This window comes from Miniopterus schreibersii, assembly GCF_964146895.1.
Source record: "Miniopterus schreibersii genome assembly, chromosome: 3".
NCBI classification, from domain to species: domain Eukaryota; kingdom Metazoa; phylum Chordata; class Mammalia; order Chiroptera; family Miniopteridae; genus Miniopterus; species Miniopterus schreibersii.
The window spans coordinates 99,075,628-99,102,536 of NC_138103.1; the positions used below are offsets into that span (position 1 = coordinate 99,075,628).

Genomic DNA, 26,909 nt, shown 5'->3' on the forward strand with positions numbered 1-26,909 from the left:
GAGTATTTGTCAAAGAACGTAATAGCTTGACGCAGACTTACAGCTTTTCCAATGGAAGGCTGTCATCCATGCTGTATATATTAACAGCAAACCTTTTGGCTGGCGATCAGCGGGACGTTCCTCTACATGGTTCTCACTCTTCCGTTTTTCATATGCGCCCTGAGGATGGTTTTCCAGTCCCAACGTCGGCTGTTCTTTCCATTCCATCGGGTTCCCAAAGGGGAGCTTCTCAGCTCCTGCCGCTCCCCTTCAGGATGGCCCTCCTGTGCACATGGTCTCCCAGGGCAGAATCTCAGCCAGTTTTGATCACGTGCTTCTCACAAAGGCAGCCTTCGTGGGGAAACAGAACCCTGGAAGGCCAGCCAAGATAAGCTCTTGGTCCAAAATGACTGGTCTCGGGCTAATCGAGGGCAGTCCTTGAGAAGAAAAAGGCGGGGGCCTAAGTGGAAGGGGACCAGAGGCTGCTGGCTTCTTCTGACAGTCACATTTGGGGTCTATTGTCATGGTCTCTATGGAATCCATGCCCCCTACAGTCTCCTCAGCTCCTCTGAGCTCCTCTTGTCTCCTGAGGAGAGGCCACTTATTTACCCTGGCAGATACTCAGATATCCCTGCTAAAATGGTGAAGGTCTTGTCACCTAGACCATGAAATTAAACAACCACCCAAAGGACACTTTCTCCATCGTACTAATTGATCAAAGGCCACACGTCAAAACCCACCGAAGACAACACCTATAATCAATGAGTTAAGATACTACCCTTATTGGAATCAGGGAGGTCCAATAGCCTTCACTATAAATAGTTGAAAGTGCATGGAAAAGTATAGATAACCTGAGTGTAGAAATGCTCTATATTCAGCACTTAGAGGATACCTACTAGGTATGTGCTTCACTCGAAGGATAAATGTCCTCACCCATAAGGGGCCAGCAGTCGTGTGGGAAGAGAGATACATCAACAATTTACAAAGCATTTGCACAGAAATAACTGTGTAATAACCGATGTGTGGGCACAGTGATAGAGAGATTATCCCTGGGGGAGACAGAGAGAGTTCACAGCAGAAGTACAACAGGAAAGGGGGCCTTAAGGAATCTGTAGGAGTTGACCAGAAGAAGCAAGAACAGTGGTATTTTTGGGCAAAGGGAAATGTAGCAACAGAGAGAGCCCTTTTTGTCTTGGAGATACGTCTCTAGGTGAGTAAACTTCCGGAGGCCTGGGGGATGTGAAGTATCGAAACACGTTATGTGGTCACAGGTGGCACAGACCAAGAGTGGGCTCTAGAGCTAAGGTGATGGGGACTGGAGAGCATGGATGACAAGTTCTTTAGGGCAGAGGACGATAGAAGCAGATAAGAGAATCGAATACAGTTGCCATGAAATATGTATTCGGACCTTTTTCTTTGGGAGAGAAAGGCAAGTAAAGCTTAGAACTTCAGGTTGGGTTTGGCTTGCTCCGCTGTGACCCTGCTCTGACCTTGAGTCAGACAGTTCCAAAAGTACTCCAGGAGTAAAATATATAGTCAGTCGGGCCGACTCAGGCTTAGCAACATGGGAAGGGAATGCGCATTTACGTTTATTAAACACCTGTCATATCTGTCACATTTCAGGCATTTTGGGAGACATTTTACATTTCTCAACACTCATGTTGGGTTCCTTCACCTTACTTTCAAAGCTGCCCCGTCTTGGGGGCCTCTAGCTGCAGTTAAGTGGTCCTGCTCTACCAGATTTCTCATACACTCAACACAAGCCACCAGACATATCCCAGATTTTTTTAAATCTCCACCTTAATTTACCTATGGGTCAGACCCCAGAGAGAAAATTGATATGTAAATTGTTGACGCATATCTCTCCCCACAAGGCTGTTGGCCCCTTATGGGTAAGGACTTTATCCTTTGAGTCAGCGCATACCTAGTAAGTATTCTCTCTCTCTCTCTCTCTCTCTCTATATATATATATATATATATATGTTAATGCTTTCCCATATACCACTCCCCACACACGTGTGATTTTTTGAAAGGTGGTTGCGTGTAATGAGACCCCCGCTCCGTGCCGTGGTCACCTGCTCCGGTCCTCCTCGATGAGCGATCACTGAGAAAGCCCGTTCACACGTAGTCAGGTGCAGTGTCCTAACGGGACTCACTGCTGCCTGTTTCTGTGTCGCTCCCTCTTTGTATCAGATGCCCAGGGCTGCTGTGACAAATTTCTAAAAACCTCATGGTTTGAAACGAGAAATGCATTCGCGCCCAGTTCCGGAGGCCAGGCCGCACTTGCCCTGCAGGCTCTAGGGGCGGGTCCGTCCTCGTCCTTCCAGCGTCTGGTGGCTCCTTGGGACGTGACAGCATGACCCCAATCGCTGTCATTCTCTTCCCGTGCCTTCCTCCCCGTGTCTGTGTCCTCTCCTCTTCCGACAAAGACGCCAGTCATTGGATTTAGGGCTCACCTTAAATCTCGGATGATTTCACCTTGAACTCCTTAACTAATTACATCTGCAGCGCCCGCGTTTCTAAATAAGGTCACGCTCTGAAGTTCTGGTTGGACGTGAATGGGGTGGGGGTCCTGTTCGACTCAGTACACTCTTCCTGGAGTCAAATCAGGGGGAGACGGAAGGCCTAAGAAGGACAATGCTCCCCTGGACCCTCTTGGGGGGCACTGCTCCTCACTTTTCCACCTGCCTGTCTCATGCGGTGGCTTTGCAGTGTGACAGCTTCACCTCACCTGGATGTTATCTCTGGACAGTCTGAGGGGAGGCTCCTCTTTCTTTGCTGCTCCAACACTTTGCCTTTTTATTGCTTTTCATCACCTGTTTCCATGAGTCTGTTTCTGAGATGTCCAAACCACCCGGGACACTTACAGATATTTTAAATTGCCTTTCAACCCGTTCCTCCGTCAGGGTGGCTGATTTGCGAGGGTCTCACTCATTGAGAATTGCTGTTTACAATGATGTTCTCTCGCCCTATCAGCATTTAAATAAACTGAATTCTAGCTGTGGCTCAGGTACCGGCTGTTGTGTCTATTTTAAACAGGCTCCTGGTGTTCTTTAAGTCACTTTTCACTGTGTGACAGTTTTTCCATTCCAGCCAAATTGAACTAAGCTTTTCGAGTGAAGATTGGAAAGTTGGTAAAATAGGCACCGCTCTAGCTGACTGGGTGTGAAGTCCATGTTTTCTGAACACCGAGCTCAGACACGTGGTCTAACCTGGATGAGTGCACTCACTGGAGCTACGTATTTGAAATCCAAGCTTCTCTGTAAAGTCACTTTGTTATGAAAATAGGAGTCTCAGTAAACACTAAGCCAGGCTTTGTGAAAACATCCAACTACAGTGCCTCTGCCTCCTGTAAAGACACAAATACTTCCAAGAAAAAAATGTTCTCAACTTCTGGGCAAGGTAAACAGGGTAGTCACCTCCTCTCACAGCCACATCAAAACTACAGCCAGCCCTGGCCCGGTTGTTCAGTTGGTTGGAGCATCATCCTGTGCACCAAAGGTTTGGGTTTGATTCCCGTACCTAGGATGCTGGTTCAGACCCCGGTCAGGACATGCATGGTAGGCAGCCAGTCCATGTTTCTCCCTCCCCCTTCCTCTCTCTCTAAAATCAGTATCTTTTGGAATCAAAGAACAGATAAAGAACTTCCCAGGCAAGAAAAAGCTAAAGGAGTTCATCACCCCCAAACCAGCATTATATGAAATGTTAAAGGGTCTTCTTTAACGAGAAAAAAAGATTAAAAATACGAAAAACAAAATGGCAATAAATACATATCTATCAAAAATTGAATCTAAAAAACAAAATAAATGAACAAGCAGAACAGAAATAGATTCATAGATACAGAGAACATTGGGGGCATGGTTGGGAGGGTGGGTGAAAAGGGTGAAAGGGTTAAGAAGTGAAAATATAATCAATAATATTCTAATAACTATGTGTGGTGCCAAATGGGTGCAAGATTTATCAGGATGATCACTTAGTAAGTTTCGTAATGTCTAATCACTGGGGTGTACACTTGAAACTAATATAATAATACACTTCAACTGTAATTGAAAAATAAAAATAATTTTAAAATGAAGAAAAGAATATTCTCTTACATCAAAGTTCACACTTTTGCTTATCTGACTTACAATAAAAATTAAGATAGGAAATAGAAAAGATACTTCAATTTTAGAATAATCTGTGAGAGCAAGATTGGTCCTAATACGTACAGAATAAATATTTATATTAATATGTGCAAACACAGCACTATTTCAAGATTCGATAGATGAATTCCAAAATTAATCATCTTACCAGTGAAGACCTATAAAGATGTTTAAGCTTTAGTCAAAGAGTGGCAAGAATATTCTACACAATCAATTTAGTAATGCGGTATGCAAATTATTCAACAAAGTAGATAAAGTATGAGAACACTTTATCAGCCTGAACGACGCCCAGCTATTATCCTTGGGGTGCAGTATAAGTAAACAAACACAATTCAAATACAACAAAATTACCTGTAGGAAATAACTGTTCTAATACCAGCAAAATGCAATATCTTTCTTTTTGTCTTTTAAAACCCTTTTTTTTTTTTTTGCAACTCTTCAACTCCTAATTTATTTAAACAGGTTCATTTTATTTTCTTAGTAAAAAAAAAGAATATTCTTAAATAAGGCAATTAGGCTATCCATTTAAAATAGTTTATTTCCTTCTTGTAAAAAGAGAATGTTTGCATCCTTGCATCATTTCACACAGTTATTTTAAGTCACCTTCTCATCTCTTTAGCTACTTTTGGCAGGAAAAAAAAGAAAACACTTTCATCTTCATTCACACCCTACGTCAGGACTCCTTCCTGAGTCTGCTGCCAGCCTGAATGGGGTCCAGCTATTTTCCTCGGGGCGCAATGTAAGTAAATAAACACAGTTCAAGTGCAGCAGAACCACCTGTGGGAAGTAACCGCTCTGATACCAGCAAGAAGCAGGTCAGTCCCCAGTCCGTGCAGCCCTCCAATGCTCATTTGTGAGGTTTCATTGTACTCGAATCCCGTAAACAGTCATGTGGTCCAGAGGGGCTCCCTGAGGGGAGCCCACATTGCTCTTCCCCTTTGAGAAAAGAGCCCCCCTTTCTCCAGCCTCAGGCACGTCTCCCGAGGAGCAGACTCCTGCCTGCTCTGTGCCCAGCCCGCCACCGCCTCTCTGCAGGTCATCGCCGGGTGGACAATCCCGGCTGAGAGAAGGGCCGCAGGTACAAACCCAGGCACCTCCTCAGCTCGCACCCAGTGCCTCTGCTGTTTTGCTCGGGTAACAGGCCTGGTCACAGGGCTGGGTGACAGCCTAGGCCGAGACAGCCCTCATCTTGGCCCAGCAATGACCGTCCAGTTTGGACAAGCAAAACCTGCTGGGAGAGAAAACCCTTCTTTCCCCTGGTGCCCCTTGGAGAGGGTGCAAACCCTGAGCTCCTGGAGCTTTGTCTCCTGACAGGTTCCGCAGAGGGCTGAGAGCAGGAGACGTCGGAGATTAGGAGACAGCCCCATGAGTCACTCCCATGGCCCAGCGGCCCTAGAGGACGGGTCCCATTCCCTCTGCTGGATACACAAATAAATCAGTAATTTCATTCTTTTAGATGAAATGGGATTTAGTTGGTTGTGTGTCTCTTACAACTGACTAATCTTAAAAAGGTGGGACTCTGGGAACAAAGTTGAACATAAGCCTTAGGCACACTGTCAGGTGGGACCAAGGGGAGAGTCACCCTTTTGGAGGTGTGGGGAGCTGGTGGCAGTTACTGGAAAGGGAAATACAGGACAAGCACAAGAGAGGGAAAGGCCGAAGCCTGGAAGAGGGTGCCACTCACTGAGGCGGGGAATGCAGGAGGAGCGTCTGGTTGGGAAGCACTGAACTGGATGTAATGAGACATCCAAGTGCAGATTGTCCTATACGTGGTGAGAAGAAACCCTTCAAAGGGGATTAAAAAGGCATGACCACGGGAGTTAAAGAAAAATAAATAAGGGTAATACCACAGGAGCCAAAGCTCAAGAAAGAGTGAGTAGAGTGATCAGCCACTGAGCCAGAAAATGTGGCCCAAAAACGACAAGGCTATTAGTCCCCCTTGGAAACATTATTGGGCTATTTCCCTGACTGGTCCCTACCTTGGCTCCTTTGGTACTGAGGCTTTTTATCTTTCTTCCCCCAATTCTTCCAGAATCTGAAGTCCTGGCCCAAATCCCAGTGTGGATGGCATGGTACCCAGTCACGCTAACTCATATTATTTCTTACAAATCGTCACTGGTGCAGTGCTTGACTCCCCACTGCTAAAAACTGTCTACACGCCTTCCCCTATTTAGTTGAGGCCTGTTGTTCCCAGGCCCCCGTTAGGATCTGGCTTGTCTTGTTTCTAATCGAGTGCAGAGGCCAACTGTCCGCACTGCCCCTACCCAGCACGGGCCGCTTGGTCCGTACGGAAGGATGCTCCGTTGGGTGTAGATACGACAGAGGACCTGTCTCCTTGAGGATAAGAGTCCAGAAAGGAGTCTCAACGTTTGTTTGCAGCCAAGAGTTTTCTCATCCCTATAATTCTGGCAGCTCTGTTGTGTGTTCCCTAAGGAAGGTGCTGTGAAATTTCTTACTTCTTTCAGAGGACGTTTGTCAGCGGGGTACTGACCCTGCGGTATCTGTGGAAGGGCAGGTTTTATCCGGTACTGAAGTTCTCAGCCTTCCCTCCCATCGTATCCTACCCTATACATCAGGCCGCCTGCGGGGCGGGGAAATCAGGGCAGGCCATGGGATCATCTGTTCCTTGCGTCTGCAATGTCACCTGGCAGATGGGACCTTATGGCTGGGCTTTGGAGGCAGGCAGTCTTTCCTACCATTGGCAGGAATTTAGGGCAGCTTCTTTCTGGCTCATAAAGTTGTCCTCTGTAAACACTATAATTTTGGCTGTCTAGCCCTTTCTCAATTTTCCATGCTAAAAGGAGCCGAGCCTTGGCATAGATAATGCACAATACACTACATGGGTAATAACTAGAGAACATATTATAGTGGATAATTTTTTTGTAATAGGCATGATTTTCCTCCCCATCTATGCTTTGCCTAGACTGGTATTAAATGGGTACATGGCCACTGCCAGCAGGGCTATACGGAGAGGGGAGGGCATTGAGGAAAAGCAAGGCTGATTTTTTAAATTTGTGGTAAAAAATTCACATACAGTTTATAAAGTGCTGATTGCACTTTTAACTCCTCCCTCCCACAATACACAAGGGAATTTAATTATGGTGCAATTCAGCATGAATCAAATATTTCAGAAGAAAGAAGTCACATCACACAGGAAGGTGACCTTCGAAAGAGCGCCTCATAAACTCAAATTTGCGTAGAGTCAAAATATTCCTAACACTTCTTAAATTTTGACAATGTTTCATGATTTTGATTTGAATGTACTTTTTCCTGCAGAGTTAGCGTAGATGATGTGACCCTAGCGGGGAAGTGGTACTGAGTATGGAAAGGCGGGGACAAATCTAAGAAACAGCACCAAAGGATAGGCAAGAGATGCAGAATCGGCGTGATGGGGAATCTCACCAGCATGTGTTCCCTCTTGACTGTTGCGCCCCCTTCACCCCCCCCCTTTCTGGATGCCTGCAGTCCCTTCTCTTTCATTCATTGTGTTTTGTTCATCCTTGCTCCCACCAGCTGGTTCCGGGCTCTGCCACACGGTAATGGATGGACTCCTCACACACTACATGGTAATGGATGGACTCCCCTCACACTACATGGTCATGGATGGACTCCTCACATGCTACATGCTCATGGATGGACTCCTCACACGCTACATGGTCATGGATGGACTTCCCTCATGCTACATAGTAATGGATGGACTCCTCACACGCTACATGGTAATGGATGGACTCCTCACACGCTACATAGTAATGGATAGACTCCTCACATGCTACATGGTCATGGATGGACTCCTCACATGCGTGTGGCCAATAACCACAGGAATCCTCAAACTTTCCTCACTGGCTCTCTCTTAATCTATAAGCTCCAATTTGGTTTTCCTGCCAAGGAGGGGAAGGAAACTCAACAGGAAGCTCATTGGTTCAAAATCAGAGCATCTAACTCTGGGTTTGCTTTTTCTGGAAACATCAGATCTCTGAAAATAGACAACTCTTGTAAAGGTGTCTAAATAGCTAGCTATCTCCTTTTCACCTGCTCCTAATCCCACTACAACACAGCAGCCTATGTGGAGGTAATGTAATTTATAATTATAAATGGTATTCAATTCCAAATCCTATGTTTTAGCTCTGTTTTGTCCTGCCTTATCACTCAGGATCTGCATAACCAACCAACAGTGTCAGTCACCCGTTTCTCTACAGTCCATGGCCAGCACAGATGAACCACACAATCTTACATTTTGTTACAGTATCTTCTATCTGTCACCCTTGGATCTCAGCGTGTGTGTCTGTCTGAGCTCCCCACGCATCCAGGGGCTAAAGCGCCTGCCTGTGGTCTCCCTGCCCTCACTCCAAGTTCTCGAATAAGCAAGCAGGCTCTCAGCGAGGACTTCCTTGTCATGGACAGAACAGCCATTCTCTGAAATACCTGCCCTATAACCCGTTTCAGTTTACTCTTTAACCTGACTATCCAAACCCTCCACGTCTTTGCTCGTCCTGGTGCCCACAAGCAAACATCCTTCATCGGCGCCCCCTCACTCACCTACCTCGTATTCTTCCTTTCAGATGGAGGGTCTCGGGGTTCTGGTTCAAGATGGTGATGTAGGACTATGCTGGGCTCACCTCTTCCCACAGACACACTGAATCTGCAACTCAAGATGAAACTGCCTCTGAAAAAGAAGCACTAAAAGCTGTTCAACCCGAAGTATAGTGCGAATGACAGAAGGTCCACACCAAAGAGGGTAGGAGGGTGGACACAGTCTTGCCATAAACCCCACCCCTGGGCAGCGAGCCACGGTCAGGAGGGAACTCAGGGACTTCTCCCTGAACGCTGAAGGGCTGGGACCCCACATTGGCCCCCCAACTTGTAAGACCTGCACCTGAGAGAGGAGTCTCTGAAACATCGAACTCTGAAAGACAATGGGGCTCGTGTCCAGGAGCCCTGCATGGATACAGCGCCTGAGAAACAGCTCCAGGGCTTGTGGCGCAGACTCACCTGCCCCAGAGCCCGGCAGAGACAGCCAAGGGGGGGCCGGGCTTCATGGGAAGGAGGCTCATTTCCTACAAGCATCAGCTGAGGCCCGGCCCCTAATTTACCGCAACTGGGGCCTGCTGGCCGGCGGCACCTTCTCACTCTTCTGCCCACTGTAGCCATTTTTATTTTTTTTTAATGCTAGGCTTTTTCTTTTTCTTTCTTACCTTTTTTCCTTCAGCAGCATCTCTCCGCTGTCCCTCTGTCCTGCTCCAAAGCTCCAGGATCTCCGGCAGGAACTTCTGCACACATCTGGTGGCCCAATTTGGGGGCCGCCACCCAGAGGTCACCCCTTGATCACCTGTGGAGGCCAAGGAAGCAAGCACTCCGTCCCGGACCCCCGACTGTAACAATGGGAGAGACGGTTCTCGGCAGGCTCGGGGTGGGTTTGGCTTGGGACACCAGCTGACACTGACCAAGGGGCCCTCGGGAAAGGGAGGGCCAGCCTTTTGCACCTCCCTGTAAGTCGGCCTCGGCTGCTGGCTGTTAGGAGCTGGGAGGGGGGAGGAGGTAAACCTCCCCTGGGGGAGTTTCCTTTGGCCTGGGGCGACCCTCACAGCAGCTGGGGGAAAGCCGAACCAGCTGACGGTGATCTGGGTGGGGCACCAGCAACCTCCGCCGTAGCATGAGTTCTAATTGGGGTGCTACTCCTCCAAGGGGGCGAAATTAGTTTTTGGAGGTGTGAGAAGGGAAAATCATAGACATTACAATGGTTTGTGGCCCCCCAAAGGGCCACAGTGTACAAACAGATGTACAGTATATCTACGCTATTAAAATGTTTATGGGAGGAGAAACAATTAGGAAAAAAATTCAGAAGGGTTCCTTAGAGGGGTGATAAAACATAATAATAATAGAGGTTGAGAAGCCCTGAAACATAGAGTGTAATCGGTTTGTTTTCTGAAGTCCTAACCCACTGGTTGCTACATCAATTAGCTGTACCTGTGTTTACACTCGTTTCCTAGCTCCCTCTGTATAGAACAGGAACACAAACAGTATCTGTTCCCTGTCTGTGGCGTTTAAGCAGCCATACAATGTCAGCAGCTGCCCTGGATTGTAGGGAAATTCCCACTGGATCTGCTTAGTTCCTTCTTGACTGGCAGGTAAGGTTTTCCCCAGGTGCCTTTATCTCCTTCCAACGTGGTCAAGTTCAAAACCCTCAGCTCAGGGGCCTGAAAATGCCCAGTGTTCGCGAGCGAGCCACCATGCATTCCTCTGCCCCACTCCCTGGTCCCGGAGAGAGGTCCTTCCCCCCCTTTCCTCTGCCCCTTGCGCCTGGGTCAGGAGCCTCCCCTTTCCCGCTTCCCACCAGCCCCCCGTTTAACTCACCTGTGGGACCTGAGTTGCTGGTCCCGCAAACTCGCACCCGCTGCTCGTCAAGCCACGTCCCTCAGCGCCAAGGCCACCTCTCCACGCTCGGGTCTGTGCTGCCGCAGCCAGGACCCTGCCACTTCCCACGGCTGCTAGATGGCCCCCCTTTGGGCTCTGGGGAAAGGGGAGCCACTGCCTAACCGGGTGCTGATGGCGGGCAGAGAAGGGACATGCTCCTTCCTGTTTGCTGTGCCTGTCACCGCGCTCGTCCTGGGCAGCGGCAGGCGGTTTGTCCCCACTCTGGCCTCGCTGGGACACCAGCAGGCTGCGGGCGCCGGCCGTGGGGTGCCGCGTTCCCAGCTCTGCAGAGGCCAGGTCGCTGGGCTGCCGCTTCCCAGCCGCCACCCTGGGTGCTGGTTTCCAGCCCCGCGCGAGCTGAGCTGTCGGGGCGTCACCGCCGCTGGTCCCCCACGGGCCCTCCCGACGGCCAGCGTCCGGAATGGTGGTGACAAGCAGCGCTGAGTGTGAAGACCGGGCCAACGCTCTTCGTCCTGGCAGATGTCCTGGAGGTGGTTTCCTTTGAAGTAGCTGTATTTCTTCCCAGACTCTCTTTATCACCGTCATGAGGGCCATGGCTTCAAGCCACCAAAACGTTAAGGAGAAGTCACTGATGTCTCAACCGTTCGTCCCCTCAGCCCCCCTCTGTCTGCCCTCGCCTGGGAGCTCCCCACGACCCCGGAGAGGAAGGCGGCTCGTCTTGCTTTCTGTTCCCTCACATCACTCTTCTGTTCCATTCTGCCCCTTTTCTCGTGGTGGGGAAGCACCACAGCATAGGAACTAAGCACGCAGGCTTTGAAGGAAACTGAAAGCCTTGGGTTTAACTTTCTGGCTCAAGCAAATCATGCGAACTTACAGGACACCTGTTGTCCTCGTATATAAAACAGGAACGGTAGCCCCTATTTAGGGTTATCTTGAGGATTAGTGAAACAACAAAGTGCTTACGTAGCCCTCTTAATAAGTAACAACAACAACAAAATGGCACCTGGCACCTGTCTTCCTTTGCTTGATACTTAGCTATAGTCACATTTAGATTAGACACGAGTAAACCCTGGCGCATCCTCTGTTCCAGCAGGCCCAACATTAAATCTCATGGCAAATGAAAACTCCGATTCGGCTGCATTGACTACAGCTTATCGATACCAAGTCACTCTCAGTACCTGGGCAATGAGTGATCATGGCATGCATAACACAATAAATAAATACAGTAGGTGGAATACCGGCTTTTAAAACGCATTATATCTATACAAAAGACCAATGAGAGGGAAATTAAAAATAAACATATTCTCTGAGACCCATAGCTGTTTTCTGCTCATCTGGGCTGTCAGTGTGCTTTGTTTTTAGTTTTGTTTTTCCTGTAGAACAGTAAAGCTGTTGGATTTTGCTCTGGAAATTGAACCAGGAGAGGCAGAATTTGTTCTTTTTTCTCTCTGAGAAATATTGCAGATTATTGTGTTCCGTGAAGAGTATAATAACTTCCACAATAACAGAAGAGGGAGCAGTCCCAGGTGTTGCTTGCGCGTTGCACTCTGTGGGTGAGACCGTCATTAAAAGCTTTGTTCTCAGTGTCACCAGAAACAGGCTCCACTGTGCACTTCACAGTTGCCCAGCCCAGTGTGTTCGGAGAATCAGACTCCCCCAAACATCCCGAAACAACCTCTCCTGGCCGAGGCCGCCCATTCGAGAATGCAATTTTCATCAAGCCTTTCTCTTCTTCACCCACAGACCAGATGAGAGCAGCAGGTATCCAGGATGACAGGACGCTTCTTGGAAGACACGCCCCGTGCTAGCAAGTATCTCCTCCAAGCACACACCTTCTAAGGCTCCCTGGGGACCTGCTGAGATGAGACTGGCTGCTACTCCGCCACCTTCCTCCCACACACCTGGCAGGCGTCGCGTCCTCTCGGCAGTGATCAGAGAAGCCTGACTCCAGTAGTTTTCACCTAAGCAAATGGAAGATGGAACTGCCCTAACTTACATGGGGAAGAATACCTGGGAAGCATGTTTCAGGAGGCAGGGGGCACGGTAGTCAGAGCAGGAGTTCATATTATGTTGGAAACATCTATCATGCATCCACGTGAGGGTGGCAAGGAAATAGCTGAGTGGAAGACTAAGGTTCCTGGGAGAGCTCAGGACCGGAGGGATCCATGTGATAGCTGTCGGCATGTGGATGGTACCCGAAGCCGTGAGAAGAGATGCAACGACCAAGGGGGTTAGGACAGATGGAGAACAGAAAAACAAAGAACTGAACTCTGTGGCAATTCGGCAATAATAAGATGTAGGGGAGATGAAGAGGGATAAGCAATTAGCGTGTGTTTATTCAGTTCATTTGCTTCTCTACATTAAATATTTCCAGGTTCTCTAAGTCACTTTTATGGGACAGGTTTGCCCAATCTCAGTACCGCGTTTCCCTTTCCTTGTGAGGGGTAAATGAACGAAGCATGGCAAATGGAATAGAGGAAGACACGGCATGAACCGTGCAGGGGAAAGAGAGGCCCCTGCATCCCACAGTTTGAACCCCAGACCTGTATTATTATTGCAGGCCACGTACCATTATTTTCTTTTGAAAGCGAGTCACTTAAAACCCCTAACATTTTTCATACCTGAATCATTGTAGGTTCAGTTCTCAAAAATATACTCACCAGGTTGAATTCTTGAACCTAAATACAGTAACTTACATTTTTTTGCCTATAGGCTTCATATTGTTGGACGTAGCTCATCCTTAGTCAAGCAAGGTATTTTTGAATGCAGAGCTAACTGTTCACTGCATTAAATTTCTTAGCTCTGTGCTTGAAAACCATGTCTTCTGAGTCTTCCCACTTCCCTTCTCCAGGCAGCATTACGTTTGCCATTAGAAATCTACTGGATCTCATAAAATTCTACCCGGTGAATTAACACCATTACTATCAACTCAAACTGTCTTATTTAAGGACATTTCCCTTTGTTCTGTTCTTAGCAGAAAATAGGAACTATTAAGACTAAATATATTTGTTCGCCAGCAAAATGTTTAGATGTGTCTTTACGTGCCACTGAGTCAGCTCCAGCGTTTGGTGACCCTGGGAGTGAGCGACGCCCGCAGCGTCCTGTCCTCACAGCCCCCCGGCTGCTGTGGCCTGAGGCCTCCGGCTTCCTCTGTGGAGTGAATGTCTCACCCGTGGCCTTGCTCCTCTCCTGCTGCCTCCTGTTTTTCCCAGCGTATTGTCTTCCCCACAGAACCCTGCCTTCTCCTGAGGTGCCTGAAGTAAGACAGCTTCAGTTTTGGCATTTTTGCCTCCAGCGACGTTTCAGGCTTAATTCGTTCTGGACCCACTTCTCCGTCTTCCTGGCGTCCGGGGTCTGCACAGAGCTCCAGCAACCGGAGGCACCAGGTAAACAACTGAGTAAAATATCGAAAATTTCACTCACTCTATGGTACGTTTATTTACTACCTTTTTCTTTATCTATTAATTCTCTCTTATTCAAGTTAGACATGAACAATGTCATTTTTAATTTAATTAAAACGTTTTCCTCAGTTTTTGTAGAGGAATAATTGACAAATAGAAATTGTAAATATTTAAGGTATACACATGATGATGTTTTACTATCCATATACATTGTGACATGATTACCAAATCAAGTTAATTAACACATCTGTCACCTCACATAGTCACCTTTTTTTGTGATAAGATTTATCCTCTTAGCAAATGTCAAGTACATAGTACAGTGTTATTATCTATAGTCATCCTACATAACTGAAACTTTGTACCCTTTGACCAATACCCCTCCATTTACCCCACCCCAAGGCCCTGGCAACCACTTTTCTACTCTCTGCTTTTATGAGCTTCATTTTTTTTAGGTTCCACACATAAGTGAGGTCACGTACTTTTATTTCTATGGAAAGCACAATCTCTTGGAAGGAAAATGCAATGTTGATATTTTATAGTTGGGATCTAGGAAAGCAAAGTATTCCACTTCCACAGCAGAGCAGAGGCTGAGGTCCACATACCCTGAGATTCCTTGTGGTGCCTTTATTTATAGTTGGCGCTTCCTGGTGCAAATTAAAGACACTAAATCGCCTGAATCTGCTAGATGCATCACTTTAGCTATAAAATATTACTCATCCACCTGCATTGTACAACTCAGTTGTATTTTTAGTTGTATAATTATACAATCTCAGTTATAAATATGCCAGAAAAAATATGTAGTCAACAAGTTTAAAAATATTAATGACCTAAATAAGGTCTACATGAATATCAGCATAATTATCATCTTTAAAAATAAATATCCACCTCATTTATACAGGAAGTATTGTAAAGACTAAATGTGTTAGTTAATGAGAAAGAGAAATAAAGAAAAAGAAAGGAAGGGCAGGGCAGGGCAGGGCAGGGCAGGGCAGGGCAGGGCAGGGCAGGGAAGGGAAGGGAAGGGAAGGGAAGGGAAGGGAAGGGAAGGGAAGGGAAGGGAAGGGAAGGGAAGGGAAGGGAAGGGAAGGGAAGGGAAGGGAAGGGAAGGGAAGGGAAGGGAAGGTTTTATTTTTTGCCAAATAAATGCAGAGATAACATACTTATCTGTTACAATTTGTCAAAGGGTTCTTTCAATTACTGTCAGAAGTATTTTCTCTAAGTATTTATACTGCAGAGTTATAATAATATAGATAATAAAAACTGTCCATCTTTTGACTAAAGAAAAAGATTTCGTAAACTGCAATTGGTGACAGCAAATGATATACTCTGTGACCAGCTTGATGGATGAAAAATTTCCAGCAACATTCATCTGACATCTGGCAGAGGCTGAACAAACATATATGAAGACAAATCTAAATGTAGAGGAAAGTATTTTAAAACAGTTTTAAACAAGTCACTGAGCCAGCCGAAGTCAGCTTTCTCTCTGACAGTATCAGCTGAAACCTGCAGGTCCTCTGCTTCTGTTTTTAAAATCAGATGACAGTTCTGGAGAAAAGAGACAAACAGTGGACCTCCAGTCCACTCAGGTGGACATTCTAATAATAGACTCAGGCATAAAACCAGAACACTAAAGGTTTACAACATCCATACTGGGTGAGCAAGAACTCTAACCCCTGCGCAGGAAAAGGCAGCAAGGAAACTTGCCTACTTATCTTTGTGTCAGACACAGAAAGATAAAATGATTCATGAAAATTCACAAGTACAAAGACTGGCCTTATAATGTTCCGTGTTCATATTCACCCTGTCTGTGTGGTCTGGGGGGGGGGGGGGGGGAGGGGGGGTTGTGGACCCTTAAGCTAGAAATATAATTTCAACTGATCCAAGACTTCTCCCAGAAACAATCACAAATTCTCCAAAGAAGTGAAATTTCAACTAAGGTCTCAAAGAATTCCCAGAATTATGTTCCAAGGATTACATGCTTGTAGCCAGAAATCACAAAACAACAGATGCCAGATTGCATCTAGTACTATAAAAAGGCCATGTGAGGTTAAACCAGAACCTCAGGAAGTAAAGAATATAATTATTTGGATAAGAAACTCAATGCATAGGATTAACAGCATATTAGATATGGCTGAAGAAAGACTTACAGAACTAAAAGAAAAACTGAAGGAATTATCCATAACGCAATCTATAGAAATAGTAAAGAATAGTAAAGACAATCATATTCTCCTTGTCCAAAGAACACTGATATGCATCTTTTATTAAAGAATTTTAAAATGAAAGAGCAGCAATTTCCCAGGCCACCTCCACCTTGGAGGGCAAGCAGGAGCCTACGTGCACTCACAGACAGTAATTCTTCCTCTCGCAGTTGTGTCAGTACAATACCCTGCCTGTTTATGAACTCTGAGTGGTTCCTGTGCTTTTGATGATCAAACTCTTACATAAACACATCGAACCCGCCATTCCTCTCCTCTCACCTCCCACCCAGGCTCCAGATGTTTGTGAGATTTTCCCACCAACTGGCACAATGCCGCCTTGGCCTGCTGAAGGTTTAAAAATGAATACCTGCCAATGCGCTGCCTGGATTCCGTGACACCCCCAATGCTACTGAGGCACCTTCTGAGGTGTCTTCAGAAGGGTGAGCCCTTGTCCTACTTCTTTGCCCCAGAAGGAGGCTGTTTCAACCCATATCTTGAGCTACTTAGTCTAGTCTGTATCTAAATATTCAGCTATTCTTGGTGAAGAAAGTCCCCTTCTCCCATTTGAGCTAAAACTTAAACTACAGAGTAATACTGCCTTGGGTTCATGATCTCGCGATAATTCACTGAGACCATTAGAAAACAGCTTTTAAAAAGAAGAAAGAAACAACGTCATCTTCAGTCTAAGACTGGCATCCAAACCCCTGGGAAGGAAGGTGTTGCTGAGCGGGGGACAATTTTCAAGGAAACTGTGCGTTGTACTCAAAGCACCCCTTCCCCCCCAATCCTTAGGTATTGTACTTATCACTGTTTGAGGTTTTGGCAGTTTCCTTAAGATGTACACTTTCCTGGGGACCCCAGAATCATTTGTGCAAGTAATAGATACCTGGCGAGCCCTTCTCTGAAGAACCCTAGGTGAGGTCAGACATGCCTTAGACCCAGAGAGAATGCTGCTGACGCTTGAGGTGGAGCCCCTGATATACAAGAAATTATCATTAATTTATTTGTTTAAAAAACATAAGGCATTTATTTTCCCAAAGACATGCATGCAGGTACGTGTGTGTATTCCTGTCGAACACCAACCTAAGGTAGATGGAGAGTGTGCCTGTGTGTGTGTGTGTGTGTGTGTGTGTGTGTGTACACAGATGTCTATCCTTATCGAGGGTAGAGAAACTGAAGTTAAAAATATTATTAGTTGACTGGATTTTGCATTTCAAATGTTGCATTACAGCTTTATTCTTGCCCTGAACTGGAATTTTAAATGCGAGAAATAACCTTGAGCTTTCAGCTGAGAAGGGCCTCATTGCTCACGGACAGAGCATGAATCAGGACGGTTTTAATCATGCTGAGATGTACCCTCAGAATCCCCTAGAACCTCTGTGATTCCACTGACAGTGACAAATGAAAGTGGTCTCCACACTCCACGGGCCTGTGCTCCATCCTAACCAGGGCACGTTTAGTACTAAGGAAGGGAGCAGTTAAAGTGTTTCTATATTAGCACGTTTTTGGTGTTTTCTTGTCTTTGTTTTTTGGTTACTTTACTTTTAAGCTACAAATAATAACAAAGAAGAAGAAAAAGAGGCGCATAGCTGAGCCCACATTCCCTGGATTTGAGCACCAATCACCCTTTGCTATTTCACCCCCTAAAATGGAGTTTCATGTTCGTATCGAAGAAAGTTAGGCCTTGCTGCTCAAAGGGAGTTTCGGGTTATTAGGGAAAATTGTTTCGTGGAAGAAAACCGATACCCAAATGGTATTTCTGCCGGATTCTGAAATGATTGTGACATTTGAGAAAAGCAGCTAAACGTGACCTTCCCCAGAAGTCGTAAGATTATACCATTTTCAAGAGAAATAAAAGGGTATTAACTACACCAAGCCTTCTTTCGGGCTGCATTTTCAGATTTCATCTAGTGCCTCGCGTTTCAATGCAGAAGACGTGGACTTTGCACCATGAAATGTGCAGGGGCCTGTCCAGGGCAGAAGTTGTTACAGCGATTTCTTCCACAGGCGCTAAAATGATAGCATGCAGCATTTCCAGGAGATGAGAAGCCATTTACCTTGTAAATAGCAGACACTAGGCGCACAAGGAGATTTCCCCAAATCTCCTTCCTCCTTACAGCCTGAGACTAACTTAAAACCTAATGTGTCTCCTAATTGTGTCCTTCTGCTATTTCAGGAGCTAAACATTCAAGAACAAACTAGAAGCAAGGAGCTCAAGGAGGAGGCAATAGTATCATAGTTCTTGCAAGAAAAACTTGATTTCTTCAAAATTAACCTTAGGACCGGCAGTGATTCCTCATCTTGGAGACAACACGGAGTGCTCAGCACTTTATTCCACAAACTGTTAATAACCTGTGGGCATCCGCTGGGAAAAGGCAGAGAGTGGAGAATTTGGGAAGCACGCCAACACAGAAGTATGTTTAATGTCGGGCTCACGTCGTATCTTACACCTGAGCTCAGATCATAATGTTCGAGTCACTCACTTCCAGCATCCTCAATCCCAGGGAGCTCTTTTTACAGTTGGCCACATGTTCCTCAACCCTTTGGGCATGTTAACGGGGTCTAGAGAGAAGCTGAGCAGTCGCTGCCTGTCTAGGGGTCTCCTGAGACTATAATCTCACAGAGAATCCATTTTCTTCCCATCTCGACCTGGTTTCCCTTCTGGTCTCGCTGCCACGGGAGCCCGATCCGGAGCCAGGGTGCCAGAGGGTAAAATCCTGAGACGATGCAGTGACATGACCCGGGGTGAGCCGAGTACCTAGCAGCCCTGCAGGCAAGACTCCAACCTCTGGGTATCAAACCCTTAAGCTGCAAGGGACACGAAACCCAATTCAAACTACCTAAGCGAGTGGGGGATATAGGCTCGGGTAACAAACAAAAAAAATGGCCCAGTTCAGCCCGCACTGTCCGCAGGACTGGTGTCTGGCTTTCCTCTGGGTTGCTCCCTATCAGAGAGGCTTTGCCCATGTTGGTAGGATGCCTGTTAGCAACTCCAAGCTTACATCCTTCCAGGTCTAAGCCCATGGTCAAGAGAATGACTCGATGAGCAGAGCAAAAGTCCTGGAATTAGCTCTGATTGGAAAAAAATCTCCTTGGCTTAGGTCCTGCGCCATTCCTAAGCCAGTGTCTACAGAAAGAGAAATGCGATTCCCAGATCATTCAGTCTTGGATAATCTGCTATCCCTGCTGAGAGCACACAGACCAGGAGCGGGTTAGGGACGGTGTCCCAGGGTAAAGTCACAGCCCATCACTGTGACCAGAAAAAGGTCACGGATATGTGCAGGCAAAATCAATGACAGTCCACTAAGCATTGTTCCAAAGGTTTTTTTCAGTTCTAATTATGCATAATCCATTGAACTTTATATATAAATATGTGAACATACATGGGCTTCATCCCCCCAAAATTCTGAAACATTAGGTCCAGGGTGGGAAATGGATGCTTGCATTTTGAAAAAGCTCTGTAGATGATTCAGGAATCCGCCGAGTCTGAATTGATAAGTGGTCTCAATTAATTCCTTTTTAAGCACATATGATAAAAAGAATTTAGCAAGCCTCAAACTTTCCAGCTGCGAGCCACTTACACAGTGCCGAGAACACTGTAGCCACCTCCCAGCTCGCCCACTCCCGCTTCAGCGACACTGAACACACCTCCCTCATCAGTGTCATTTCAATAGGATACCACTTAAGAAAACCTTCTTTTTAAAACATTCTAAACAGGACTCTTACAGTAATGTTCCTGTCAAGGTTTCCAGTGTACCTCAGAATATTTCTGAAGTGTTTGCTTAATGGAAAAATTCAGCTTAAGCGAAATATTAAACTATAAAAATGTGTCAAACTCAACAAACAGCTCTCCCTTCCTTGTACTCTCTCTGACCCACTCTCTCCCATGTTACACGCGGATCTCGGCGTCACGGGAAGCTGCAGTACCTCTGAAATAAATAACATCACACATCCCCCTCTGACCAGTCTCCTTTGCTTCTTACTAATTTGTCTGACCATCCTTTGTCCTCATGAGCCTCAAGTCACTGATAATTCTATCCTATCTGTATCCACTGGCCTCTACCTGTCATTAGTCCTTCCTGACCCAAATTAGACTCTGGAGTCAACGAGTTCAATAGCTACGCTCAATGCCTCTCTGTCTCCTTGTACTTGCCACCGAGCCCTGGACCTCCTCCAAGTCTGCACTCAGGCAGCTGAGCTGAGCTGGAGACAGATCCCAGCCTGCAACATTTATCATGGCGTGCTCTGCTCAGAACCCTCCAGTGGCTTCTCATCTCAGTCTGATGAAAAGCCAAGTCCTTTCCACGCTCTAGAACACTCTGTGATCTGGCCCACAGTTTCCACGCTGGCCTTGTCTTTTCTTCCCGTGTCCCCAGTCACCATGGTGCACTCTGACCTCGTTGCTGATCCTTCTTCCTGCCTCAGGACACTTGCACTTACCTTTCGCAGGTATTTCCTTACCTGAAATATTCTTTCCAGGAATTTACCAGTCTCTGCTCAAATGTCTCTTTCCCTGACTACCCTGTGTAACAGATACTCTTCCAGAACTTTCCATGATGTTTCTGCACAGCACTATCACCGCCTAACATGATGTAGATGGTACATTTAGTTATGTGATCCTTGCCTGTCTTCCTCTGCAGGAATGTGGACCCTATAATGATAGAGAGCTTGTTCCATTTGCTGTTGTATCCTAGAGCGGTACTAACAATAAATGCTTGGTGAGTGAACAAGTAAATGAAGCAAGGATATTTTTACTGTGATAAATTCATAGTCACTAACTTCAGCTAGGCCTCAGCACTACCTGGTAATTCCATTATTTCATCTAATCAACTCAATCTCTCACTGTCCACAATGGCTATTTCAAAACTCTCCCACTGTCGTTAAAGCTCTGGCCCTCTTCCCAACATACTTACACACACACACACACACACACACACACACTCCATAACCCACGACTAACCACCCTTCACAGCAGACAACCTTACCTGCTACCTTACAGAGATTTAGATGCTCACAGACGAGAAGCCCCGGTGTGCCTTGTTACAAAAATTACATACATTATTCTATGTATCCTTGTACTTTTCTAATTCCTCTTGTTATATAAATCAGTCCCTGCTCTTTTCGGTAGAACCTATTTCCTCCTACCATCTCAGGAAATATCACTTTCTGAATTATCAAATAGCTTCAAGTCTATCCCACCTTTTTTTTTTTTACAGGATGGGGGAGGTTGGTAAACATTTCTCTTTTTACGTTTTACTTTTTACTTTATTTTTTATTGAATTTATTGGGGTGACATTGGCTAATAAAGCTATGGTTTCAAGTGTACAACTCAATAAAACATCATCTGCACACTGCATGCACTTGCCATCCAAAGTCAAGTCTGTTTCCACCCCCACTTATCCCCCCTTTTCCCACCTCCACCCCCCTCTACCCCCCTCTCCCTCTGGCTGTCACCACACTGTTCTCCATGTCTGTGTGTTACATACATATGTTTTGCTTAATCCCTTCACCTTTTTTCACACACACCCCTCCTTCGTCCCCTCTGACAGCTGTCAGTCTGTTCTATGTATCTATGCTTCTGTTTCTATTTTGTTAAATTATTTGTTGATTAGATTCCACATATAAGTGAGATCACATGGTATTTGTCTTTCTTCTACTGGCTTATTCCACTTAGCATAATACTCTCCAGGTCCACCTATGCTGTCGCTTTTAAAAGGTAAGATGTTCTTTTTTATGACTGAGTAGTACTCCATTGTGTAAATGTCCCACAGCTTTTTTATCCACTCATCTACCGATGGCACTTGGTCTCTTTCTAGATCTTGGCTGTTGTAAATAACACTGCGATGAACACAGGATTGCATATATTCTTTCGAATTATTGTTGGAAGTCTATTCCATCTTAAAACACAAAATTCTCTCTCTAGCCACCAAACCCTCTACAGTCCCTCTCTCATCTCCCCTTCATTGCCAAACTTTTCAGAGTAATTTTCTTCCCTCGTGTCCCTTGCCTCACTTCCCACGCAGTCCTGGGGCCGCCACTCTGACCCGATGGCAGTGTGCACCACCCGCCACCAGCGAGGCCTCTGCTCAGGTCGCCCTTCACCTACTTCCACGCTGCTAAAGGCCTGGGCATTTTTCAGCCCTCGTCTCAGGTGAATTGCCAGCAGGATTTTGCTCTGTTAACAACTCTTCTTTAAAAAATCTGTCTTCCTTAAGCTTTCTTGATATTGCACCCTCCTAATTTTCCTCTTACCTCTTCAGCCAGCCCTCTTCTGTTCCCTCTGTGAACTCAGTCTCCTCTGGCTGGCTTTCAGTATCCTCAAGGCTTAGCCCTGGCCCCTTCCCTTCTCACTCTATACTTTCTTCTCTGGAAATCTCACTACCACCCAAGGCTTTAATTTCCACTCACAAACCAGTGATGCTCCCATTTATACCTACAGCCCTCAGCTCTCCAACGAGCTCCTAGCTTACTTTCCAAGCATTTTTATGTATTTTCTCCATTTGAACATCTTAAGATCAAAGCCAACATATCCATAACTGAACTCGTCTGATTTCCCTTCCAACCTAGTCTCTCAGTCATGATTTAGTCTCAGGAAACAGAGCACCCTGTCACCATAATGAAAGCCAGAAAATGGGAGTTGTCATGACAGCACTGCCTTCCATAATTGTCTCATATAATCCATGTCTATTCTACCCTTAAATATCTAATTGGTCCCAGTCTATTCTGTCCTTTCTAATTCCATGGCCGTCATGTCAGTCTAAGATATCATCTATCAACTTACATTCTCCTTGGCCTCCCCATTTCCTTCTTGCCTAGTCCAATCTATTCTCCACGTGGCAAACAGAGATCGTCTCAAAACACAATGTCTGCCTAAAATCTTTCATGGTTTCCCAATGCACTTAAGACCAAAATCTTTCCCATGCTTTGTGGGACCTGAAGGAGTTGGCCCCTGCCTTCCCCTAAGATGCCCCCACTTCAGAGACCCTGGTCTTTAGGAGCTGTGCACCCCCCACCCCGTGGCCCCTTGCCATGCTGTTCCCTTTGTATCCAAGGGCTTTCCCCACCTATCTTTCATAATTAATGTCTACTCTTTCCTTATTCTGCAAATCTCAGTTCTCAAATCAAAAGTTGAGAGTTTTAGGGAAAACTGTCCTGAGGGCCAGACCGAAAGTGTTTCCTGCCCTGTGTTCTAATAGCTCTCTCTGCTTTCCTTCCTGGCACTTGTCACAGTAAATCATCATAAACTTATACAGTTACATGATCAACATGGGCTTAATAAGGAGACCTTCAGAGAATGAACGTACCTGTGCTTCACTGAATCACTACTTTGCTCATTGAGAATTTGGGCGTCTACAGCTTCTTCTTCCTTAAGTTACATGCAGTGAAGATGCACTGCTTCTGCATTGGGGAGAGAAAGTTATTTTAAAAATAAACACCTGGGACAGTTGAATGAAAGTATTTGTTTTTTAGAAATAAAAGTATAAACACTGCCGTGATCAAAGGCACCACAATTTTAAATACCAGCTGATGCTTTGTCCCGCCTCTAGAGGTTCCTGATTTAATTGGTCCGGACCGAGGTTTGGGCGTGGAGACTTTGACAGCTCCCAGGTGACCCTGATGTGCTGTCATGTTTAAAAATCACGACAGAAGACAATAGATGCTTCTGAAATACTTGTCAATGCCCTTTTTACAAGTGGAGTACTGCGGCTGTAGGTGTAAACACAGGCCACGTGGCTCCCCAAGGCAAAGCCCGTGTCAGTGACAGTTCCGCGTCGCCAGGCCGGGCACCGGGAGTCACAGGCTCGCCGCGATGGGTAAATCCAGCGGGGGGTCAGCTGGGTGAAAGGACTCAGGGAGCGTTCCTCGGTCCTGCTGTTTGGGAATGCGACCTACCCCTGAAAGGGACACTGCACAGACGCTCGTCCCAAGCGGCAGCCTTGATCCCGTTAATTAAGGGGGCGGCCAGCTTCCCAGCTGCTAAGTCAGGAAACAGTCAACACAGTCATCCTTCAGCAATTGCAGGCCCCGGCCCCGGCTCTGAACCGCTGGGTTTTTATCTTGCTTTTGCCCCTCACTACGTTGTGATCTTGGTCAAGTCCTTTAAGGTTTTTAAGCCTCTCTATTTTTAATAGAAGGGAAAGGATAAATTTATAATAAACTATAGAGTAGCAACTTTTTTAAAGGCTTGGTTTGAAGGTTAAGCCACATAATGCATGTAAAGCACTGGCCCATCGTAAACACTGAATACACATCAGCTGTTTCTTTCTCAAGTTAAAGCTGGAGATTCCTACCAAGGCTTAGAAAGTGTCCATTTTCTTCATTTAAAGGTTACTCGTAGATCAAAGAAAATCAAAACTGAAATTGCAGAATACCTATAAGGCAATAATATTGAAAACAGAACTAAAGAATAATACTAAAGCTATAGTCATATCCCTAAATTCTTATGCCAATGAAGAAAAAAGACTACAGTTGGTGACATAAGTATTCGACAACAGGAGAAACCTAAATAAAGCAACAGAGAGAGAAGTAATACAGTAGCAAAATTAATGACTTAGATAAGAGAAAATTAGAGTACTAATTAATAAATTCAAGATCTAGTTTATTTAAAAATAAGGGACAAAATAGGTAGCATCTTAGGTCACCCAATTTTTTAAAAGGGCAGGAGGAGAAAGCACAAACTCAGGGCGTGGACGGAGGCTAACTTTCCATCGTTTACCTTTTTTGTTTACTTTGAATTTTATATCCTGGGCATGGTTGGAACTAGTAGCATAAGATTCGCATTTTGTTAAGTGTTACATTTACTTCTTTTACCCTCATTCTTACTAGCCCATTAGTGGTTTGGGACAAGCAGCTGTGGCTCCTGGAGCTTGTGAGTCCATAGAAAGTGGCAGAATTTGGGGCATTTTGGGAACTAGCTGCCAACGCATCCAGTGGATGTGAGCTGCAGTATTTGTGCATCATGTGATGGTTTAGAACAATACGTTTGCTTTTTAGTGCCTGTTGCTGAGGAAATCTCCGTGGCACACTCTGTAGGCATAACGGGATCTCTAGAGAGGCCGATGTACTAAAGGAGACAGAGAGAAGTATAATTGAAAGGAAAGGGATCTTCACCGCAATGGCAAATTGCAACGGAAAGGCTGAAGTTCACATTGCAACTGGCTTGAAATATCAATACTTCCATTAAACCACTGGGACTGGAGAACACATTTTTGCGTTGAGAGTTATTGGTGCTAATAATGTTTCATTGAAGTCAGGAAAGCGTCTCCAACCCCTTGAAAAACAATGCCCCGTTTTTGTGTGATAAACTAGCACCTCAAAGGGGCTCATAACTAGGCAAGAGAAAGTGGAGATGTCGTCCAAGTCCTGCTGTGGAGATTGGTATTATAGCCATCCGCTTTCAGAACATATTATGAGCTAATCAGAAGCTGTCCAAGGCAGACTCAACCGTAAGCACACTGAGTTCAGGGACCCCAGGCATTCTTGTCTGTAAGATTTGAGGAAGCACACATCACCAGATTATAGTAGTCGTATTTATAAAAATTTGTTTTTGATTAAAATGTTTTAATTTTAACACTTATGAGAACTGATTGAACTGTGACTTATGTTCTGAATTTGCATTACTGATCTTATTTGCACTTCTGACAGCCCTATTTACGGGCTTTTTCCTTTGGGAAGTTGGAGAGCATGCCTCCCTTCAGCCTTCTCCCCTCCTTCAGGCAGTCTGTCATAAACACACATGCATTATATCTGAGCCTCAGAGGGTGTGCTGGTAAACCATCTGTCTAGGAGAGGGAAGCTCTGATTTGCTGTGTTTGCCAATTTCCATGGTGTAAATATTCCCAGAGTGGCTGATTTCAAGCTATCAACCAGCTTTAACAACTGGCTTGCAAAATTCCTGAAAATTTAGAATCAGCTCCCATGGACCATTTTCCTCCAACTCCCACATTGCTGTTGGGACATATATTCTTTATATTATGCTCCCTATCCTATAGCAGTTAATTGCCAAGCAGTCTATAAATTGGGAGAAAATACACAACTAAAGTTTGGACCATAATGTATCCACTTCTGCATCACTTTCTGGTCGGCAAGATTAATTTCATTAGGATGATTTTGTTTGGTGTGGGGTCGGAATACAGCATTGGAATGAGAAACCTTCTATCTGAAGGCATTTATGGCTGCCTGCTCCAACAAGACAAGGAATGACTAGGAGATATTAGTAAGGCAGTGCTGCTACACTTGATTGACAAGCCAGCTCTAATCTGTGAAAATCCAGATGGTACAAGCCTGCTCAGAGTTCCTGAAGGTATAGGCAGGCCTCAAGATTTAAAGAAAGAATATTAGGGAAGAAGTACACAAGCACTCTATAGAATTGTTGTGTAATTCAAGAGAAGGAATCACATGGGTCAGAGAAACAGCCCAGAGTTAGATTTGCGCAGATGTGAGCAGTTCAAAAAACTATTGTTTGGGAAAGGGGGGTGGGGGAGGTTGAAGGGGGCAAAGTGGGGATAGATGGGGACAGAAAGAGACTTAACCTTGGGCAATGAGCGCACGATGCAGTGTGCAGATGGCGTTTTACTGAGTTGTCTGCTTGAAACCTGTATGTTTTTATTAACCATTGTCACCCCAGTAAGTTCATTTTTTTAAAAAAAAGACTGTCCTGTGGATGTTAAGTAGTAAATTTATGATGGTTTCTGAAATAACGTGTCATGGGTAAGAGGAGCCCGCTCCAGTTAGGGCACCCGTGATGCTGCACTAAAGCTGCTTATGCCTCAGGTCTATCTTCACCAGGAGTCACCAAGTGAACCTGAGGCTTATTG

General features: G+C 45.6%; 1 long non-coding RNA gene across 1 annotated transcript; it reads left to right on the plus strand.

Annotated features, from left to right (window-relative positions):
• Positions 1-10,146: 10,146 nt before the first annotated feature.
• LOC308554639 lies at positions 10,147-20,046 on the plus strand. Its single transcript, XR_013998431.1, has 3 exons — positions 10,147-10,246; positions 12,237-13,879; positions 18,269-20,046. It is a non-coding gene; the product is annotated as an uncharacterized lncRNA (long non-coding RNA).
• The last annotated feature ends 6,863 nt before the right edge of the window (positions 20,047-26,909 follow it).